The sequence below is a fragment of the Rhipicephalus microplus genome, chromosome 3, assembly GCF_043290135.1.
Source record: "Rhipicephalus microplus isolate Deutch F79 chromosome 3, USDA_Rmic, whole genome shotgun sequence".
In the NCBI taxonomy this organism is placed as follows: Eukaryota; Metazoa; Arthropoda; class Arachnida; order Ixodida; family Ixodidae; genus Rhipicephalus; species Rhipicephalus microplus.
The window spans coordinates 212,534,121-212,552,614 of NC_134702.1; the positions used below are offsets into that span (position 1 = coordinate 212,534,121).

The 18,494-nt window shown below is 47.3% G+C and overlaps 1 protein-coding gene across 1 annotated transcript in view; it reads left to right on the forward strand.

The window, feature by feature from the left end:
• Positions 1-319: 319 nt before the first annotated feature.
• LOC142803126 (cytochrome P450 2J6-like) overlaps positions 320-18,494 on the forward strand; it is a 99,129-nt gene continuing 80,954 nt past the window's right edge. Inside the window, exon 1 of the mRNA XM_075888229.1 lies at positions 320-368. The gene's annotated coding sequence lies outside the window, so the exon portion shown is untranslated. The remainder of the gene's footprint in view (positions 369-18,494) is intronic.

The window sequence follows — 18,494 nt, forward strand, 5'->3', positions numbered from 1 at the left end:
TGCACCATGACAAAGGTAGTGGTGCACGTAGATGTCACGTAATAAACTTTTTTTCTACTTGTACGATCTCTGGAGCTTTCGCTGTGACTTTCTATGCCGATGGTTACAGGCAATACTTTGAGATCATTGTCTATGTGGCGACGTCATGTCAACTGTAGAAATGGCCGACTAAAGCGAAACTGAAAGTGAAAGCGGTGTAACCCATAACGCCAAAGCATGCCATCTACCAGAGCCTGGCCGAATCTACAAAGTGTTATCGTTGCTATCACGTCAGCGGGTTATCCTGAGGGCGTCAGTTTTCACTTCCACTCCGAGAGAAGTGACAAAGGCAGCAGCACGCCAATAGTTAGCTGTTCTGAGCTTTGCAGGTAAGTACATTATTTATGAACTTCTTATTGAAATGTGTTTTCATGTTTTGGTTATGCGTGCTTAGCTAGCTAGAAATGTTATTCACTGTTAAGTACAGGCTTCTCTTAGTTTCCTGCTTATATGCTGCACTTTTAACTGTGCAGTACCTTCTACAACGCGATACGTAAGAAAACGAGGAATAAACGTTTATGGCGTAAAAGAGCCGGGAAGCGTTTTTCCTATACACTACGTTGGCAGCTATCTCATTCCAAAAAAGCGTTGACTAATGAGGCATAGAAAGAAAATCTAAAGCTTAAATGTGTTCATCGAAAAGCACGGTCAAAGCTCGAGATTCATTCTAACTCAAGCTGGTGTAGTGGCGTAGCCAGGGGGGTGGCACATCGAGCCCGTGCCCCGCCAAAAAGTTTGTTTTTTTTTTGCCATGGCGCACAGAGCAGAAAATGCCCACTTCTAGGATCCCTCCCCTCCCCCTCAAAATGAAGGTGTCCATGCCCGAAAAAAATTGTCTATGCATCTGATAATTGCACTGTTAGCTGATGTTATTGCTAGTGACGTCAGGCTTCTGTCATTCTCTGTAAAGCTGGTGTGAAGAATTATGTCACTGAGGCTCGAACATGACGCACACAACAACAAATAAGAATTTGGCCACGTATCTGCCCGCTTCGCTGCAGTTATCGTCGAAAGACGATGGCGTTCTACCAGCCATACTTCGTGAGGCCTTGTCTCCGTCGCAACCATTCGTGATGCTGTTCTCGAAACATTTGTCCTGCCAGGCAGCAGCTCCATATTGTGGGGCACAGGGTTTTTTCATGCTGAGCGTCGCAGTTTTAATACCTTAAAAAGTCGCAGGGTCTTTCGGATTACGCATCTATGCATTTCGTAGTGAAGGAACCCAATACCTAATACTTGTGTATTCATATCCGGCCTCAAGAATGAAAATTTGCTTTTCGAATGACAATGTTCGCAAGTGTGGACGCAGCCTCCAGTAAAAGATGGCTGGGCGTTCAGCTGGCGCTTAAACATTTGTTTTGTGGCTGGCTGATTGAGTAACAGACACACAGAAAAACAAATAGACCGAAATTTCTTAATTCAAGTATCACAAGAGACACTTTCATCTTCCAACGAACACTAAAGAGAAATGATGAATTTGTTTAGATTGACGAACTGCACTCTGGAAACTTAAATGCGATATCTTTCACTATTGTAAAGTCATTATTAGCGGAGACAGTCAAGGTTGAAGTTTCATTTTGAAAGCTGCGCCATAATCTCCACGCTTAACGTCAAAAATTGCACACTGTATTTTTTTTTGCCCATAATGACTCGGCGACATTTCCTGAAAACTTGTACGCTAGGTCTCTGTCCCTTGCAGATGACAATGTACTTCAAACTTGTCGAATACGACGTACAACACAGTAGGTACCTTCCAAATTAATGACGTATTGAGGTTGGATGTGGAATTTTCAAGGTAGCATCTTGTCCTGTTTGCTGTACTCGCGCGTTTTGCCACTTATCATGCATCGCGTCCTGGTAAGAGTGGTGTTTTTGTAATTGCGAAACTGTACTTGTGTGGTACGTGAAAAATTGTCTCGCTCTTCATTGGCTCTTTAGAATCCGATGGTATTCTCATTTTTACATAATCTTTTCAAAAAAGGTTATGTAAAACGCATACTAAAGCCATTCGGCATAATCTAAGCATCACACGAAACACGACGCGAACCTTTATTCTCACGGTGACTTCTCTCGCTGCAAGTTTCTTGTTTATTTTTTTATGCGAAGCCACTATTGGCAGCGGCATTGTGTGTACAGAAGTGCAGGTGCACACAAACGCGGCCCTCGAACGTGCGCAGCTACATACACATTTTTGTGGGCCGTGTTGCAATAACTGTTGCTCTCTCGATCGCGGGCTCATTGGCGATCACCCGTTTCTGATGTGACAATCAAATCTTTAATAAAGGTTACTTGTCACTTCACTGGGCCGCATTTTATTGTTGCCTTTCACTGTCGTATTTCCTCGCTTCACGCATGACTGTTGCTGTTGCCAGCAGCAACAGAAGCGCCTTCATGCCACACACGTGGAAGATCTGATTCGCGGCATGATAAGAATGTTGCGCAATGTGCCAGACAGAATATTACACAGCGAGAAATAGCAGGTAATGGCATGGCCAATCCTCCACAGCGGGTATCAGTCCCTAGAGAAGGCAAATAAGAACAATAACCTCCGTGCCCTGCTTTCATCGATAGAGGGAGAGATTCCACTTTCTTACGCGATAGCCTTAAATAGTACTTTAACTTGCAAGTTAACACGTCGCGGGAAAAAACCTATTGCCCAGCAGACCGGCAAAAGACCGCTAACTTCCAACTGAGCGCTACTGGAAAATTGTATTAAATATGTAGACTTGCGCGAACGTACAAACAACACGCAAATGTATTGTGAAGATAGACAACATCATTCTAACGTCATACACCAAATATTCTAGCCGGTTCACCAAGCGTTTCATGTTCCGATAAAGGCAACGAAGGGGCAGTGACACATGTGACGCCAACTCTTTCTATACATAACTTGCACGTGATGTCAGCTCCTGTCTTCCGGTTCTGCGTCCACTATGATCGAGCACATAAGTCTGTCTCCGCATCGTGTTTATGCCCACGCGGTGGGTCGTTTGGCATAGTGCGTGTGTTTTCCATCGTTCGCCTTGCCCCTCTGGCTATGGTGAATCGTGCAGGACATTATCCTTCTTACTTTGACGAACTTGTCGCGCCAACGCGGGTCAGATACAGGCGGGAAACAGCCCTGTGCGACGGCGCGAATCCGTACGAGCTGCCGGTTGGTGCTCAAGCCGCCCTCGATACAGGCCTGCTTCCGACGGTCACCCACGTCAACATTATATGTTACTTAGTACTGCCGACGAATTAAGCTTTGCTTGACCAGATGAAAGCGTACAAGTCGCTAGACTTTCAAAATGATTTTACTAGCGGAGGGGTCCGGTACATCACAGCCAAGTTTTTACCTTCTGAGCGTGTCGTCGTACTTAGGTGAGTTTTAGTACGCTCTGGTTCTCACACAGTAAAATTGCATCCTGCGGCTGCGGTACTGGCTGACCGACACGCATCTTCCGTTTCTTCCGCGTCCATGGCGTCACAAGCACTGGGTGAAGCAACTTCGCTTGAGTAACCTACAGTGGCGCTTGGCGCCGCCCACATTTTACGGCGTTCAAACCATGCAGATCTCGACGCCAGCTGTTCCGACAAGCCATGACCCAACAATGTGTTCGGCTACGAGTGAGGGTTCATGTCATCTAAGAGGTTAGCGGGCCTTCCTGATTAGCAAAGCACGTTTACTGTGTTCAATGCGATGCTTCACCCTTCGACAAAATTTTACTTTGCGCTTGAAGAGCCCATTCACAGTGACTTACTCAGCAAAATTTAGGAAGATCCGGAACATAACTTGTCTGTTAAGAAGTGACGCCCACACCCACTAACGTTGTTCAGTGCCTTGATGTGCTTCCGATTGATGCGCGCAAGCCATGTCCTCCTTCGCCTCTCGGACAGCTCTTTTGCGTGGTCGCAATGCCGTTTAGGTACCTTATACAAGCAAAACATTCCCACGTCGGGTCCATCCCGGTGCTATTTGCACTTGCTTCGCGCACGGCATCCAAATACCCCACAAATCGCCATTGCGACGTACCGCATTTACGAGAGATGCGAGTGCAGCACAGTTTGACTTGGTGTCATCGGCTGCTACGTGCTCGGCCATGGCGGCGCATACCAAGATCATATCCCAGAGTTTCACGGTACGACGTAAATACAGGTTAAGTATACAATGCGCTTAATTTATAACTAGACTGACTTACGACGGATGCTTGTTTATGACTTCGCATGGATCAAGGAAGAGAGAACATGCATAATCGCGGCAGTGGTTCCCAAAGTGTCATTTGACAGCTTGGGCGCACATCCCAGCGGTGCTCTTTTGGAATTGCCATTAGGCAGCGCCCCGTTTAGCCCCGATAACGCTTAGCCCATGAGAGTGTTACCAAGTAAACACTTGCTTCAAATGGAGGAAACCGCTTTTCGCCCTTGATCGGGCAAACAGGTCTGCGTGATTAGAGAGGATTGATTGCTTAACAAAGCCACTCTAACATATCCAGAGCCGAAAAAACCATTTTCACGCCGACCCTTCCAGCTATCTTTTTCAGTCAGTGGGAAATGTCAGTCATTTTTAGGGCAAAACGGCGGGTCTTTTACGGTCGCTTCATTGCATTGCTGCTAGGCCTCAGAATTTCAGCCCTTCTTTATCTGTTTTAATAGCTTGTAAGCTGTAAATGACTGTTGGATTTCTGGGCACCCAGCAAGAACAAGCCGTTCAGCTTCTCGAGCTGGAAAGATGAGCTTCATAAAGTGATATCATTTCCATAAGGGGTTAATGAAAGAAGCGGCTATTATTCGCTTAACACATTTAAAATGTGAGAAGTCAAAAGGTAAAAGAGACTTTCTATTTCTAGTTTTATGTAGCCAGCACACACGGCAAGATGAAAGAAACAAGTTGAAATCTAAAACAAAATGTAAGCTGCTGTCAAGAGGCACCTCGTGATTCAATACAAGTGGATTGAAGCATCCTTTAAAAGTCCATGTCGTCGGTTAGGTGCTGTCAGGCAGCGTCAATACAATTATTAAAATCCAAAAAGTCGTCTAAGTAAAGACATACTTTCACGGCAATACTTTGGTGGAGCATGCTCAACAGCAATCAATCATGATATGCAAAGTATATGTCAGAAAATTTAGGTTGAGGCATAACCAGATGCAGAGATCACCATATATGGTGTATGTTTGTAGATCATTAAAATATACAAAAGTTTACTTGATATATTGTATAAGTGGTCATAACATATGAAAAGAAGAAACAAGTGCCGACCCGTAACTGTCTCTTTGCGAGGACACCTCAACAGGTCGCCACTAGATTGGGGTATAAAATACAGAGAGAGGATAAGATTGGAGGAGAGAAAAAATAAAGGTGAGGGTCATTTGATCTGCATTCCGTAACGAACTGATAAGCCCCCACACGCCACGCGCAGCCGACTAGATTTAAAACAGAAGTTATATTGTGCACTCGCGAGATTCTGGAATGCCACAGCACCAAATGAGTAATTTTATCGTCAACAGACTGTAACAACTTTCTATGCTGTACGCAGTAGTATAGATCCTTCATGTTGACAGGAAAAGCTGTTAAGCCGCTGTCCTCCTTTTCAAAAAAGTTAATCATTCTATCCAAATTCCTTATTACAAAAACATCATCAATGATGAGCACAATGAGCTTTTCCTGTAGGAATAATGCCGCCCCGCCACGATGGCCTAGCGGCTAAGGTACCCGGCTGCTGACCCGCAGGTCGCGGGTTGGAATCCCGGCTGTGACGGCTGCATTTCCGATGGAGGCGGAAATGTTGTAGTCCCGTGCGCTTATATATGGGTGCGCGCTAAAGGACCCCAGGTGGTCGAAAGTTCCGGAGCCCTCCCACTGCGGCGTCTCTCATAATCATATTGTGGTTTTCGTACGTTAAACCCCACAAATCATCATCTTATGTACCTAATAATCAGGTGAACCATCTACGATTATTTGCCTTTGACGTTGCGATGGTGTTGTCTAATCCTTGCGATAAGTTCGGGTGTTCTTCGTATGCTCCCACAATTCCACATATTTGACGCAATTTGCCAATAAAGCTCAGTTCTATCCTTTTAGGTCATACTGCTTCGTATTTCTTTTTCCCTGTAATGCACTGTTCTAGTTCAAGTATGACGAACCAACTCACCCAATATTCAACACATGTTGCCTTCATTTCCAGTACTTGCCGTGTGTCGTGCGAGCTAATTTGTGCATTGCATTAATCTCTGCGAAAACGTGTCCAAAATATACTTTCAATTGCTTTTTGGCATATATATATATATATATATATATATATATATATATATATATATATATATATATATATATATATATAAATTGTTACGTACAATCGAAATGGTGTACGAATAACTGTTTATTGGGGCGAACTTGTGCCCGAAAATCAGCGGCGTCTCTAACAGGCGATCAGCAAAAAGGGATCAATCTCCGAGAGAAAAACCCTCGAGCGGTGGCCCACTTCTTTTTCATCAAAATTCTATGCTGAGGAAGCGCGCGCCGTCACGGCCTTTTCTTGTTTGATCATCAAGCCGCTGATCTCTTGGAGGGCGCACGAACTAGCGCGCGTAGTTTGAATAATGCGTTCGCCTTGCGCCATTATCCCTCCTCCGAAAACGCACCGTCCCGATGCGTAAAAACTGTGTTGCTGAGATGGTCTGAGTGCGTGATTTCCAATGGAAAAATAGGTATTCCTCATAATCGGGTGTGTATAATTCGATGTTCATTGCCTGTCATAGTATGGCTTCATTCTGACTACATGCACGATTTCTGTGCTCCTTCGGCATCTTGATGAGCTCACTTGTCCTTCCGGTGAGACCTTGTAGTTCAAGGAGCTGACGCGACGAAGGACTCGGTAAGGGCCGAAATAGCGGCGCATGAGCTTTTCTGAAAGGCCAGGCGTCCGCACAGGAGTCCAAATCCAAACTAGGTCGCCTGGTGCGTAGTCGACTCCTCTACAACGAAGGTTGTAACGGTTTGCATCCACGCGTTGTTGTTGTTTTATGCGATGTCGCGCCAACTTCCGTGCTTCTTCGGCTCGCTGAATGCATTCGCTGATGTCAGGCTTGTGCTCTGTATTGTCGCCTAGAGGCAGCATTGCATCTAATGGTGTGGTAACTACTCGACCATAGACTAGCTGGAATGGCGTCACTTTAGTAGCCTCCTGTACAGCAGTATTGTAAGCGAAAGTGGCGTACGGCAGTATCTTGTCCCACGCACGGTGCTCCAAGTCAACGTAAATGGACAACATATCGGTTAGAGTTCTGTTGAGTCGCTCGGTTAGCCCATTCGTTTGGGGGTGGTAAGCCGTTGTTTTCCTATTACTTGTGCGGGTAAGTTTCATAATGGACTGCGTCAGATTGGCTGTGAGTGCAGTTCCTCGGTCCGTGATAACCACCTTTGGGGCACCATGCCGTAGTATAATGTTAGTGACGAAAAATTCAGCTACTTCTATAGCCGTGTCCCTGGTAAGAGAGGCTGTCTCGGCATACCGGGTTAAGTAGTCTGTCGCCACTACTATCCATCGGTTGCCCATTGATGACGTCGGAAATGGACCAAGTAGATACATTCCTACTTGTTCGAACGGAGACTCAGGTGGTTCAATTGGTTGGAGAAATCCTGCAGGTTTCAATGGAGGCGTTTTGCGTCTTTGGCAATCTCTACATGTCCTTACATAATGCTGTACAGCATCCAGTAACTTTGGCCAGTAGTATTTTGTGCGGATGCGAGCCAATGTTCTACTCACTCCGAGGTGTCCTGCTGCTGGGTCATTGTGGCAGGCTACCAGGATTTCGGGTCGCAAGGCCGAAGGAACGACGAGTAGGAATTTCTCCTTGCTGTGCTCGAAGTTTCTTTTGTATAAAACGTTGTTTCTCATGAGGTACGAGGACAATCCCCGGACGAAAACTCGAGGAACACGCACGGGTTGCCCGTCCAGATGCTTGATCAGTTTAAGCAACTCCGCGTCAGATCGCTGATATTCAGTCATGTCTGCGGTGCTGACGGCCCCAAGAAACGGAAAGTCGTCTCCATCTTCCCCAGGTGCAGATTCCATTGGTGCGCGTGATAGGCAATCAGCATCGCTGTGCTTGCGACCCGACTTGTATACGACTGTTATGTCGTATTCTTGCAACCTGAGGCTCCATCTAGCAAGTCGCCCAGAAGGGTCCTTTAGGCCTGCGAGCCAGCACAACGAGTGATTGTCGCTCACTGCTCGAAATGGTCTACCATATAAGTATGGTCAGAATTTCTGTATGGCCCATATTACCGCCAGACATTGTTTTTCCGTCGCCGAATAATTTATTTCAGCTCTCGAAAGAGTGCGACTAGCATATGCGACCACTCTTTCCTCTCCGTTTTGCAGCTGCACAAGGACGGCGCCTAGTCCCAAATTGCTTGCGTCCGTGTGAATCTCTGTTTCGGCTTCTTCGTGGAAATGTGCCAGGACAGGGTGGTGTAGGAGTCGCTGTCGTAGCTCAATGAACGCCTCTTCTTGCTCGCTTGTCCAGGTGAAAGGCATGTCTTCTTTCGTCAGTCGGGTTAGTGGCTCCGCAATATTCGAAAAATCTTTAACGAATCTTCTGTAATAGGCACAAAGTCCTAAGAATCGTCTCACAGCCCTTTTATCTGTCGGTCTAGGAAACTTTTCTACAGCTGCTGTCTTTTCGGGGTCAGGTCGAATGCCTTCAGAGCTAACCACATGACCGAGGAAAAGCAGTTCATGAAAACCAAAATGGCACTTTTGGGGTTTTATCGTCAGCCCTGCTGAACTAATCGCTTCCAGCACAGTACGTAGTCGTTCCACATGCTTATCGAAAGTGGCCGAAAAGATCACGACGTCATCGAGATAAACAAGGCAGGACTGCCATTTTAACCCGGACAGCACAGTATCCATCATCCGCTGAAATGTGGCGGGTGCGGAACACAGGCCAAATGGGAGTACCTTGAACTCGTATAACCCATCTGGGGTCACGAAAGCAGTTTTCTCGCGATCTCGTTCGTCCACCTCTATCTGCCAGTATCCGCTCTTGAGGTCTAGAGAGGAGAAGAATTTCGCGTCTCGTAGTCTGTAAAGGGTGTCATCAATCCTTGGAAGTGGATAGACATCCCGCTTTGTGACGACGTTCAACTTTCGGTAGTCAACGCAGAAGCGCAAGGTCTGGTCCTTTTTCTTTACCAGTACTACAGGTGAGACCCATGGGCTGGCCGACGGTTGAATTACGTCGTCCCTGAGCATTTCTGCAACTTGGCCTCTGATGACTTCTCTCTCTTTTGGTGACAATCGGTACGGGTGCTGGCAAATAGGTCTAACAGATTGATCGACTATGATGCGGTGTTTGATGATAGATGTTCTTTGCACTTTCGATGACTTGGAAAAACATGAGGCGTACTCCCGTATAAGGCTCTCGATTTTTTGTTTCTGGTTCGGTGATAGGGCTGCTTCAATGTGGATAGATGCGAGTATGGAATCTATACCGTCAGGGTGCAGTGGTGCAGTCTCGGAAGAATTGAAATCCGTAATCGGAACGTAATCATGCAAGTGACCAACAACAGTTCCCTTCGCAAGGTGCTGCACCTCATTTCGGAAATTTGTCAGGAAGACACTCGTACACCCATCACGCAGTCGTACAATACCTCTTGCTGCACAGATCCCTTTCTCGAGTAATAGCCCAGTATTGCTTTCTGCCATTCCTTCATAGTCGTTGTACACATTGATTTTTACGGTGACAACGATGATGGATCTTGCAGGTACTGTTACATCATCACCTGCAATCTGGAGCGCATCGAATCGTTTTTCACTCTCGAAAGTCGCGATGGCGTGTTTCGTCGAGAACGAGACGCACGTTTCCTGCAAATTTATCACTGCGCCATTGGCCTGCAAAAAGTCCATTCCGATAATTACATCTCTTGAACACTCCGACAGGACAATGAAGCTGGCGACGTAGGTGAAGCCGCGTATCCCAACTCTAGAGGTACACATGCCTGCTGAATCGATAAGGTGTCCCCCGGCGGTTCGCACTTGTGGTCCAATCCAAGGGGTCAGCACTTTTTTAGCGTTCTGGCAAGTCCCCTGCTCATGACGGAATAGTCTGCGCCTGTGTCTACTAAAGCATTCGTTTCGTAGCCGTCTATAATTACCACAAATCAGAAGCGACGTTACCATTTCCGCACGTAGTCTCGTGTCCATCATCAGATTTTGAAATCGGCACTGGAGGTTGTTTTCTTGCGTCGGCAGCGGCCTTACCTCCCCAGGTCGCCGATTCTAGTTTTCCCGAAGCGGGCTTTGGAAAGTCGCCTCGGAGAGTTTGAAGATGGGCGCGGACTTGGTGACCGATACCTCAGTGGCGCTGTCGACCGAGACTGATGCTGCTGCGAGGAGTGAGCCCCTTGACGCGTTGCCAAGTACTCCTCGATTTCAAAAGGTCGCTCCCCATTCCGTGGACAGGCAGCGTTTACGGGAAAACCCCGAAGTCCAGCTCGGCGATATGCACACATCTGGTAAAGATGGCCAGCTTCGCCGCAGTGATAACAAAGCGGAATTCGATCAGGAGTGCGCCATATATCAGCTTTTCGGATCCTAGTCTCGGCTGGGGATGGCGTAAATCGAGGTTTCGGCAGATGCGTGCTTGCTGCGGCGAAATAAGGTCCAGGGGCGGCGAAAGGAGGTCCAGGGGCGGCGAAATGAGGTACAGGGGTGTTTCTCAGTACCTCGGCGTACGAGACTGCGGGCTGCATCGGAACCGACGCTTGAACAGGCTGGGCTTGTGGCTGCTGCTCACGGACTGCCTGTCTCACCTCCTCCCGAACAACTTCCCCTAAAGACGAGACCGTTGAGGGGTTGCCGTTTAGCTTCTGGAGCTCTTCTCGAACCACCGATCGAATGAGCTCTCGTAATACGTCGATGCCATTCCCGAAGACTGCTGACACCGCGTCTACGGATGCGACGTTAACATCTCGATTGTAGTGCCTCGCTCGCTGTTGCAGAGTCTTTTCAACCGCTGTCGCCTCGGTGCGAAATTCGGCGACGTTCAGCGGGGGACATCGGAGCAAACCGGCAAAAATGTCCTGCTTCACCCCACGCATCAGGTGCCGAAGTTTCTTGTCCTCGCTCATATTTTGATCAGACCGGCGGAATAACCGGCACATGTCTTCCACATACATTGCGACGCTTTCATTGTTGCGCTGGTTTCTTGCCTGCAAGGCAGCTTCAGCTCTTTCCTTGCGGTCTGTACTCGGGTATGTGGCCAGTAGCTCCCGTCGGAAATCATCCCACGATCGAATGGTACCTTCATGGTTTTCAAACCACGTTCGTGCGCTGTCCTGCAATGCGAAATAAACTCGGCGGAGCTTCCGTTCTTCGGGCCATCCGTTGCAGTTAGCGACACGCTCAAAACCCTCCAGCCAATCCTCGGCGTCTTCATGGGGATCGTCATGAAAAGGGTCCGGCGTCCGTGGCTCATCGACAACGACGTGCGTGGCAGCGACTGGAGACGAAACGGCGTGTGCGGCAGCGGTTGGAGACGACATTTCGGTACTCTCACCGGAGACACCTGGAGGCACTCTGGGCTCTAGTGGCAGGGGAAATTCTGGCGGCTCACCACGTAGACGACGGCTGGAGCGTTGATGAACTGGCGTGAGCTCAGTTGGTTCGACTGCTCGTGGTTCCGGGCTGCTTCCTCGAAGTCCAACTGGGTTTGGGATCATTACCCAGCACTTCCACCAGAATTGTTACGTACAATCCAAATGGTGTACGAATAACTGTTTATTGGGGCGAACTTGTGCCCGAAAAGCAGCGGCGTCTCTAACAGGCGATCAGCAAAAAGGGATCAATCTCCGAGAGAAAAACCCTCGAGCGGTGGCCCACTTCTTTTTCATCAAAATTCTATGCTGAGGAAGCGCGCGCCGTCACGGCCTTTTCTTGTTTGATCATCAAGCCGCTGATCTCTTGGGGGGGCGCACGAACTAGCGCGCGTAGTTTGAATACTGCGTTCGCCTTGCGTCAATATATATATATATATATATATATATATATATATATATATATATATATATATATATATATATATATATATATATATATATCCTTTCTTTAGTGGACAGTCGTACATCATCTCTGCGAAAAACTCGTAGTTGGAAGGAAATCATCTGGCGCCTTTTTCACTTGTTTCATTGGCACCTTAACTACCATCTTTACAGGCGATGCCACTTGGTTCCTTGATTTCTCGTAAATCACGCGTTTCGAGCTTTAGGAAACATTCAGCGTTGACCTTATCAGGATTTCAAGCCTCTGATAGACCCTGTTACTTCGGCTTGCGCAGTCGAAAACGTGCAAATTGGAGCCAAATTCGTTGATCGCGCCTGATACAGTCATGCAAGGCAACGAAGAACTTGCGGCTGCCTGCGTGGCAAGGCAGAGTGGGAGACAATTGACAATTGATCTTTCCATTCAATTGCCTCACACGCCCATTTTTATGTTTTACACTGCCGGCCATTTGCACGTATTGTTAATGCAACATTACGCAACCCACGTCAGAATGTCTGAAAACAATCCAGATAATTTTACTATCATCTGGTAAGCCTGGACCCGCAAATGCAGACAGCGGAGAGCATGATCGACCAGATGGAGCCTCGAGTGACAGTGCTCGGATGTTCACTGCCGCATATATAAATGCCGACGCACCTCACCACATAGCAGTTGCTTGGCAGCCTTACGCTCTCGACGGCTCTATCAGTGCCATCGTGTATTGCTGTTATACAACTTTCCGTTTACTGGCCATAAGATCAGCCAAATAATCAATTTATGTTGAAAATATTGGTTGCTGCCTTCATCAGCATCACGACCACTTGACATCTCGCGGAGGTGCTGCTCATTCATCTTTCGCCCGCCCCCGTCAAGCAGTTAACCAGGCGCAAGCAGCGAAGACGACGCAGAAGGCAACCCCCATTGTCCAACCAGCCGCAGGCAGCAGGGACTACAGCTGGAACACAGGCTTCTGTCGGCAAACATCAGGTGTGGCAAGAGTTTGACTTCACCGCTGGCACGATAAGCCACCCCCCCCCCCTTTTCCGCACTGCCTGCACCAATCGTGCTCCGGCAGCTCAAAGAGCCGCCAACGTTCCGCAAGTCCTCAGTCAAAGAATCGGCAAGCTGCCTAGAAGGATACGACTGGCTCGCCACTTTCAATCAGTGAAGCAATGACGACAACCGTGCGCATGTTTGTTTCGTTTAAAAGACACCAGTCAGACTTTGCTCGCGAACCAAGGGCGAAACCTCAAACGTGGGACGTATTTTGCTCTAGGTTACTCACCCCTTTTGCAAGCGTGATTGGTCCGCGAGGAGAAAGCTGCCCCACCGCGGTGGTCTAGTGGCTAAGGTACTCGGCTGATGACCCGCAGGTCGTGGAATCGAATCCCAGCTGCGGCAGCTGCATTCCCGATGGAGGCGAAAATGTTGTAGGCCCACGTGCTCAGATTGGGTCCACTATAAAGAACCCCAGGTGGTCAAAATTTTCGGAGCCCTCCACTACGGCGTCTCTCATAATCATATGGTGGTTTTGGGACGTTAATCTCTACAAATCAATAAATCAATCAACCATCGCAAGGAGAAAGCTGAAGCTTTTCTCGGCACCCACGTGCAGCTGCCAAATCAAAACGTTGCGGGTTTACGAAAGACATGACTAAACTTTTTCACCCCGTTGGCTTCGAAATGCCCGAGCACAAAGAAATGCGAGACATGAAGCAGGGGCCTTTCGCGGGAGCGATGCGGAGCCCATTGAACAGCACCCAATAACTTGTCTAGGAAGCGAAAGCTATAAAAAGTACCCTAGAAATGCGCACACGACAATTTAACTGCTGTGCTAAGCTTGACTATGAAGAAATACAACCACTCTGCTACTACTATGACCGGCGTGCGACCTTAAGGGCCGTAAAGTGCGAAGAATTTCACAGCATGTTCCCACCGTGCGAGCCTCAAATTACGTCGATTGCTTCCATCGTCATAGAAGACAACGCAGCTGCGATCTAGAGCTATAAGGTGCGCTGCTGCAGCCCGACGCTGCGCTCTACCTCAACATCCTCGTTAACAAGTCGCACAACCACATTTTGGTCGCCAGATATCACCACCACTGACGACATACCACCTACTTGCTGGCCAACGTTGCGGTCTAGATTGTCGCTGGCCCCTGACAACTGCCAACTCTGTCACACATACCGCCGCTGCCAGTACCACCAGATTAGCCTGCGCGGCATCGCAGTGGAAGCACAGCCTCCATGCAGACGACACTAGGGAATGACGCACTCAACGTGACAGAAGAGATAGTCAAGGCTCTGCCTCGCTCCTGCTTTATCATTTCTGTCCACACCGAAAACATCGCAGACTTCGAAGACACCATCGAGAGAGATCTGTTTGTAAACCGTCATCATTGTGTGGCAAAAAGCATCACCGAGTTGCGCGATGGCAACGCTAAGGTATTGCTGACAAACTTCAACCACGAATTCACCATTGGTACGACGTTCGCCTACATCGACGCATTTTTGGGCGCCTTTCGCTCTCTCCGATGCTGCCGATTCTGTTTCGAGAAATCGATACCTCAGAACATAATTCACCGTCAATATGAGCCTCCCAAAGCACCAACAAGGCCAGCTCAAATCTCTGCTTATGATATTCAAGGGCCGTTTGTCGCCGTCGTCAAGGACTCAACAGGCACCAGTCGCGAAACATGATGTCATAGCAAAAAAAAAGTGCCCGACCAATGCGTCAGAGCCCAGAAGAACGGAGAGCATGCTAGTTGCAGTGTCAATTTTTATGAAAGGGAACACGGGAACGAGTGGCCTGCGCACTCCGGCGGCTGCTGGCAGCGCGTTCAAGCAGGAGCGAGAGCAACCACAGTCTGTTTCTGCGTCATCTCGCGGCGAGCAAAACAACCATTCGCTGCTGATATGGAACCAGCGGGAAGACTGCGACTTCCTCCTCCTTGAAGGCGATTACACGAGAGCCAGTAATCGCCTTGAAGGGGGAGGGGTTGCAATCTTGCCGTTCCACCTTGCATGATGATGAAACAGCGGAATCTCAAAAGCGTGCGCGGTGAGATGATTGTACAGAATCAAATGTGACTATCCATGATGCCTGTTTCTATGTGATGCTATTCACGCAGAAGTTTATGTCAGCATTGCCACGACATGCAAATGAAGTCTACTACTTTTCAGAATTTTCAGCACTGCTTTTAGGAGTTTGCTTAGTGCTTGTCAGGAATGACGCATGTGAACGTAACACTTTCTTTTTTTTCGCTTTATGGTCGCCCAAAAAAAGTTTGACTTTTACGGGGAAAGCTCTTATGAAATCACAATTGTCGTGTGTGCCGTATGTTTGTCTGCTGCCGCCACCGCCAGTGCCCATGAACACTATTCCACGAAATTAGCCACGTCACAATAGAATTGGAACCTGGGTTCCCTGAGTGCACGTGCAGCGTTCTTCCACTGACCCACACCGGTGTTTTTTTTTAATGCATGGAATGAACACTAGCAATTGTGAGCTACCTACAACATAATTCATCAGAAGTCGGGCAAACACACACAAGTGTCCAGAAGAGGAAGCCCCGCCGGAACAAGGTCAAAAGTTTCCCCAACACTACGCACTTGAGCAGCCTCTTCTCGGAAGACGGACCTCGTTGACCATGGTAGCTAGGCGTGCCTCTCAATCCCATGTCAGTGTTCGAAACTCTGTTGCAAACTGACCCTAGGCGAGCTTGAGCTCGGGAAATAAATCGTGTAAACATGACTAAAAAGCGTTTTAGAAGAGTCGAAGAACAAACAAGCTTCAGACAATGCAAATTGCGTATCTAATGGGTCGTCGAGTGCTGTAACCCCAATTACTGAAGCTTGTCATAATTCAAGATCTTCAGCCACAGTATAAAACATTGCAAAAATTTCCTTGCAAGTACGTAGCAGGCACCACGCTTCTTCGAAGAATGACGAAGAATATCACAGTGAATGCTTACTCACAGGCCATGGTGATTTATGGCGTAGTGGGCACCCCGCAAGTGCGCTTAGAGCAGTTGCCCCAAGTTCTTTTAAAAAGTCTGAAAGGCCACTCTCCCAGATTTCGATTTGAATGTGCTGCGCATTGTGCACAGGTCTAGCGTTTTTTTTTAACGCGACAGTGCTAAAGAGCTCGTTTTGCAGAAATTTGAGTCAGTATCGGTGTCGTTGGTTGTGAGCCAAAAAGCATCGTTGCGTAACTGAACAGCCGAGAAAAGTGCAATCATAAAAAATTTTGGCCAAAGTGGAGATCTCACCCGGATTGGTTGCGTGGAAAGCGGGTGTTCGACCACAAAGGCACGCCTCTGCTCGTGAATACAGCGCTAATAACTTCATCTGCTTGGAAATGCAGGGAAAGTAACGTCTATTCTTCACAAACACATGCGTCAGGTACACATGCTTCACACTACATGAAATATTGCAGTAATATTGCGGGATACAAGCACGCAATGCCATCGGGTGCCAGAACAGGGGATTATCATAATGACTTCATAGTTTAAAGCCAGTCACCCTTTACGATAGGCACACCCCTGACTGTGCCTGTTTCCTTAAGGCCTCGTAGTAAATGCATAGCAACTTCAAGAAGATTTCATACACTGTTTTGAAGTACCAACTAGGAACAGAATATCATTATCTCGTTCAACTCTTAAAGTCAGATTTTCGCTCGAGGGTTCCGCAATTTTTCCTAACCTGATTCCACTGAAGAATTTATTAAAGTAATGCGAAATCAACATGTTTTCAACGCAATTCCCGAAACTAATGGACTTCAAACTCTAATGAACACTTACCTCTAATTCCAAGTATGGCCTAATGAATTGATATTTTTATTTTTATTTTTGCTAAATATCTTGTTAGTACTCTTCATACTTCCTGGGATCTCCACCACCACATGTATGATCGCAAACGGTAGCTTCAAACAACCAGAAAAGCGCCAGTTGCACAGTGATTGTATTTAGCCACTTCTAACATATGAGGAGGCAGCCTGTAGAACAATGAAATCTGAAGAATTAAATGAAGGTTGAAAGGCCCAACTCTAAAAGACGAGGAACATGAAAGGATCAAGTGCGGCCAGCAAGTTACTGCATTTTAAAGCAAAAGTGAACCTCTCCAGGTAGCGTCGTAAGAACGGAAAACGTGCAGTGTTATTAAAACAATAGAATGAATACGAAGAGATAGGAAGCGCGAGGACAAGAAGCTGGCACGACATTGAGAAATTTAGTGGCCAGACAACGTGTTTTGCAGGTCACGAGGAAGGTGACTCGTCCACAAGTGGACATATTCATAAGCTTATAAATGGGAAACGACTTAGGCATTCATGAGTACACTAATGTGTAAAAGGCCCATATTAGTACCTTTGCCAGAATTAAGAAATGTGGAAAGTAGGTGTACCAAAATATTCGCAGTGGCCCCATTTTTTTTTTAAAAACACCGTGTGGCCTTTCCGAAACAAGGCAAATCATCTTTTTGGTTCGTGATAACTAGGTTTACTACACATAGCTAAACATGGGTCGTTTGACAACAAAAATGTTTTATGCCCGGGTACACCAATAGATTAGGGGCGCATTTTCACAACGGAAATGGCGTAGAAAAAAGTTGCCTGAGAAGTTCGGAAATAAGAAAGTTCCGCTGCCATCACTTCTTGGTCTGCAAAAGCAGCTCCCGGGCACGCTGTCGGCTTCCCCATGGTTACATAGTATGAAAGCTTGTTAAGTAATTTTTCTTAAATTCCACTGTGTTGTTTATTCTTTTATTAGTGTGCCCCATGCTTCTGTTTGACGGCTTTTTTGCCTGGTCACCCTCACAACCTTGTTCCAAACAAACTCACTGCACTTAACGAACATGTCTTCTGGATCTCGCACTTACCTTTCACATTGCTTTTGTAGGGTGATGAAATAATGAAATATTACTGATGCCTCAGCAATTAGCACCTGCAACGTGTGATTTCTGCGCATCCGTAAAATTTGGTGCGTTTCTTACGGGTGAAGTGCAGCTTTGTCAACGCCTTGGGTGGCGCCGCGAGGTGGCGATCTTGGCTGAAGTGTCTAGGGTGCCTTAATGCGCGTTTTCTCGCACGCATCGAGACACACTATAAGCGTTGGCCTCGCTCATAGCATGTATGCGTACCGAAAATAGCTCGGCGACACGCACCTGCCTCCCCTACTGGCTGTAACAGAGCGTTGCACGCCTACACTCACCATGGCGTGGCTACTGAATAGATTCTACACGTGTCGCGTTTCTCCTTAGTGTGGTCTTGAACATGCTGCGGCATGCCAATCTTAGCTCAAGGTATGCGTTCAGTCAGCTCTGCTCTTCTAGCGCTCTCACCACTTTGATTACGCTGTGACAGTTGGCTACAGCTATCACAAGCATCTGTTCATTCAATAATCATAGACGTTGTTCTTCTGGATGAATGTTCAGT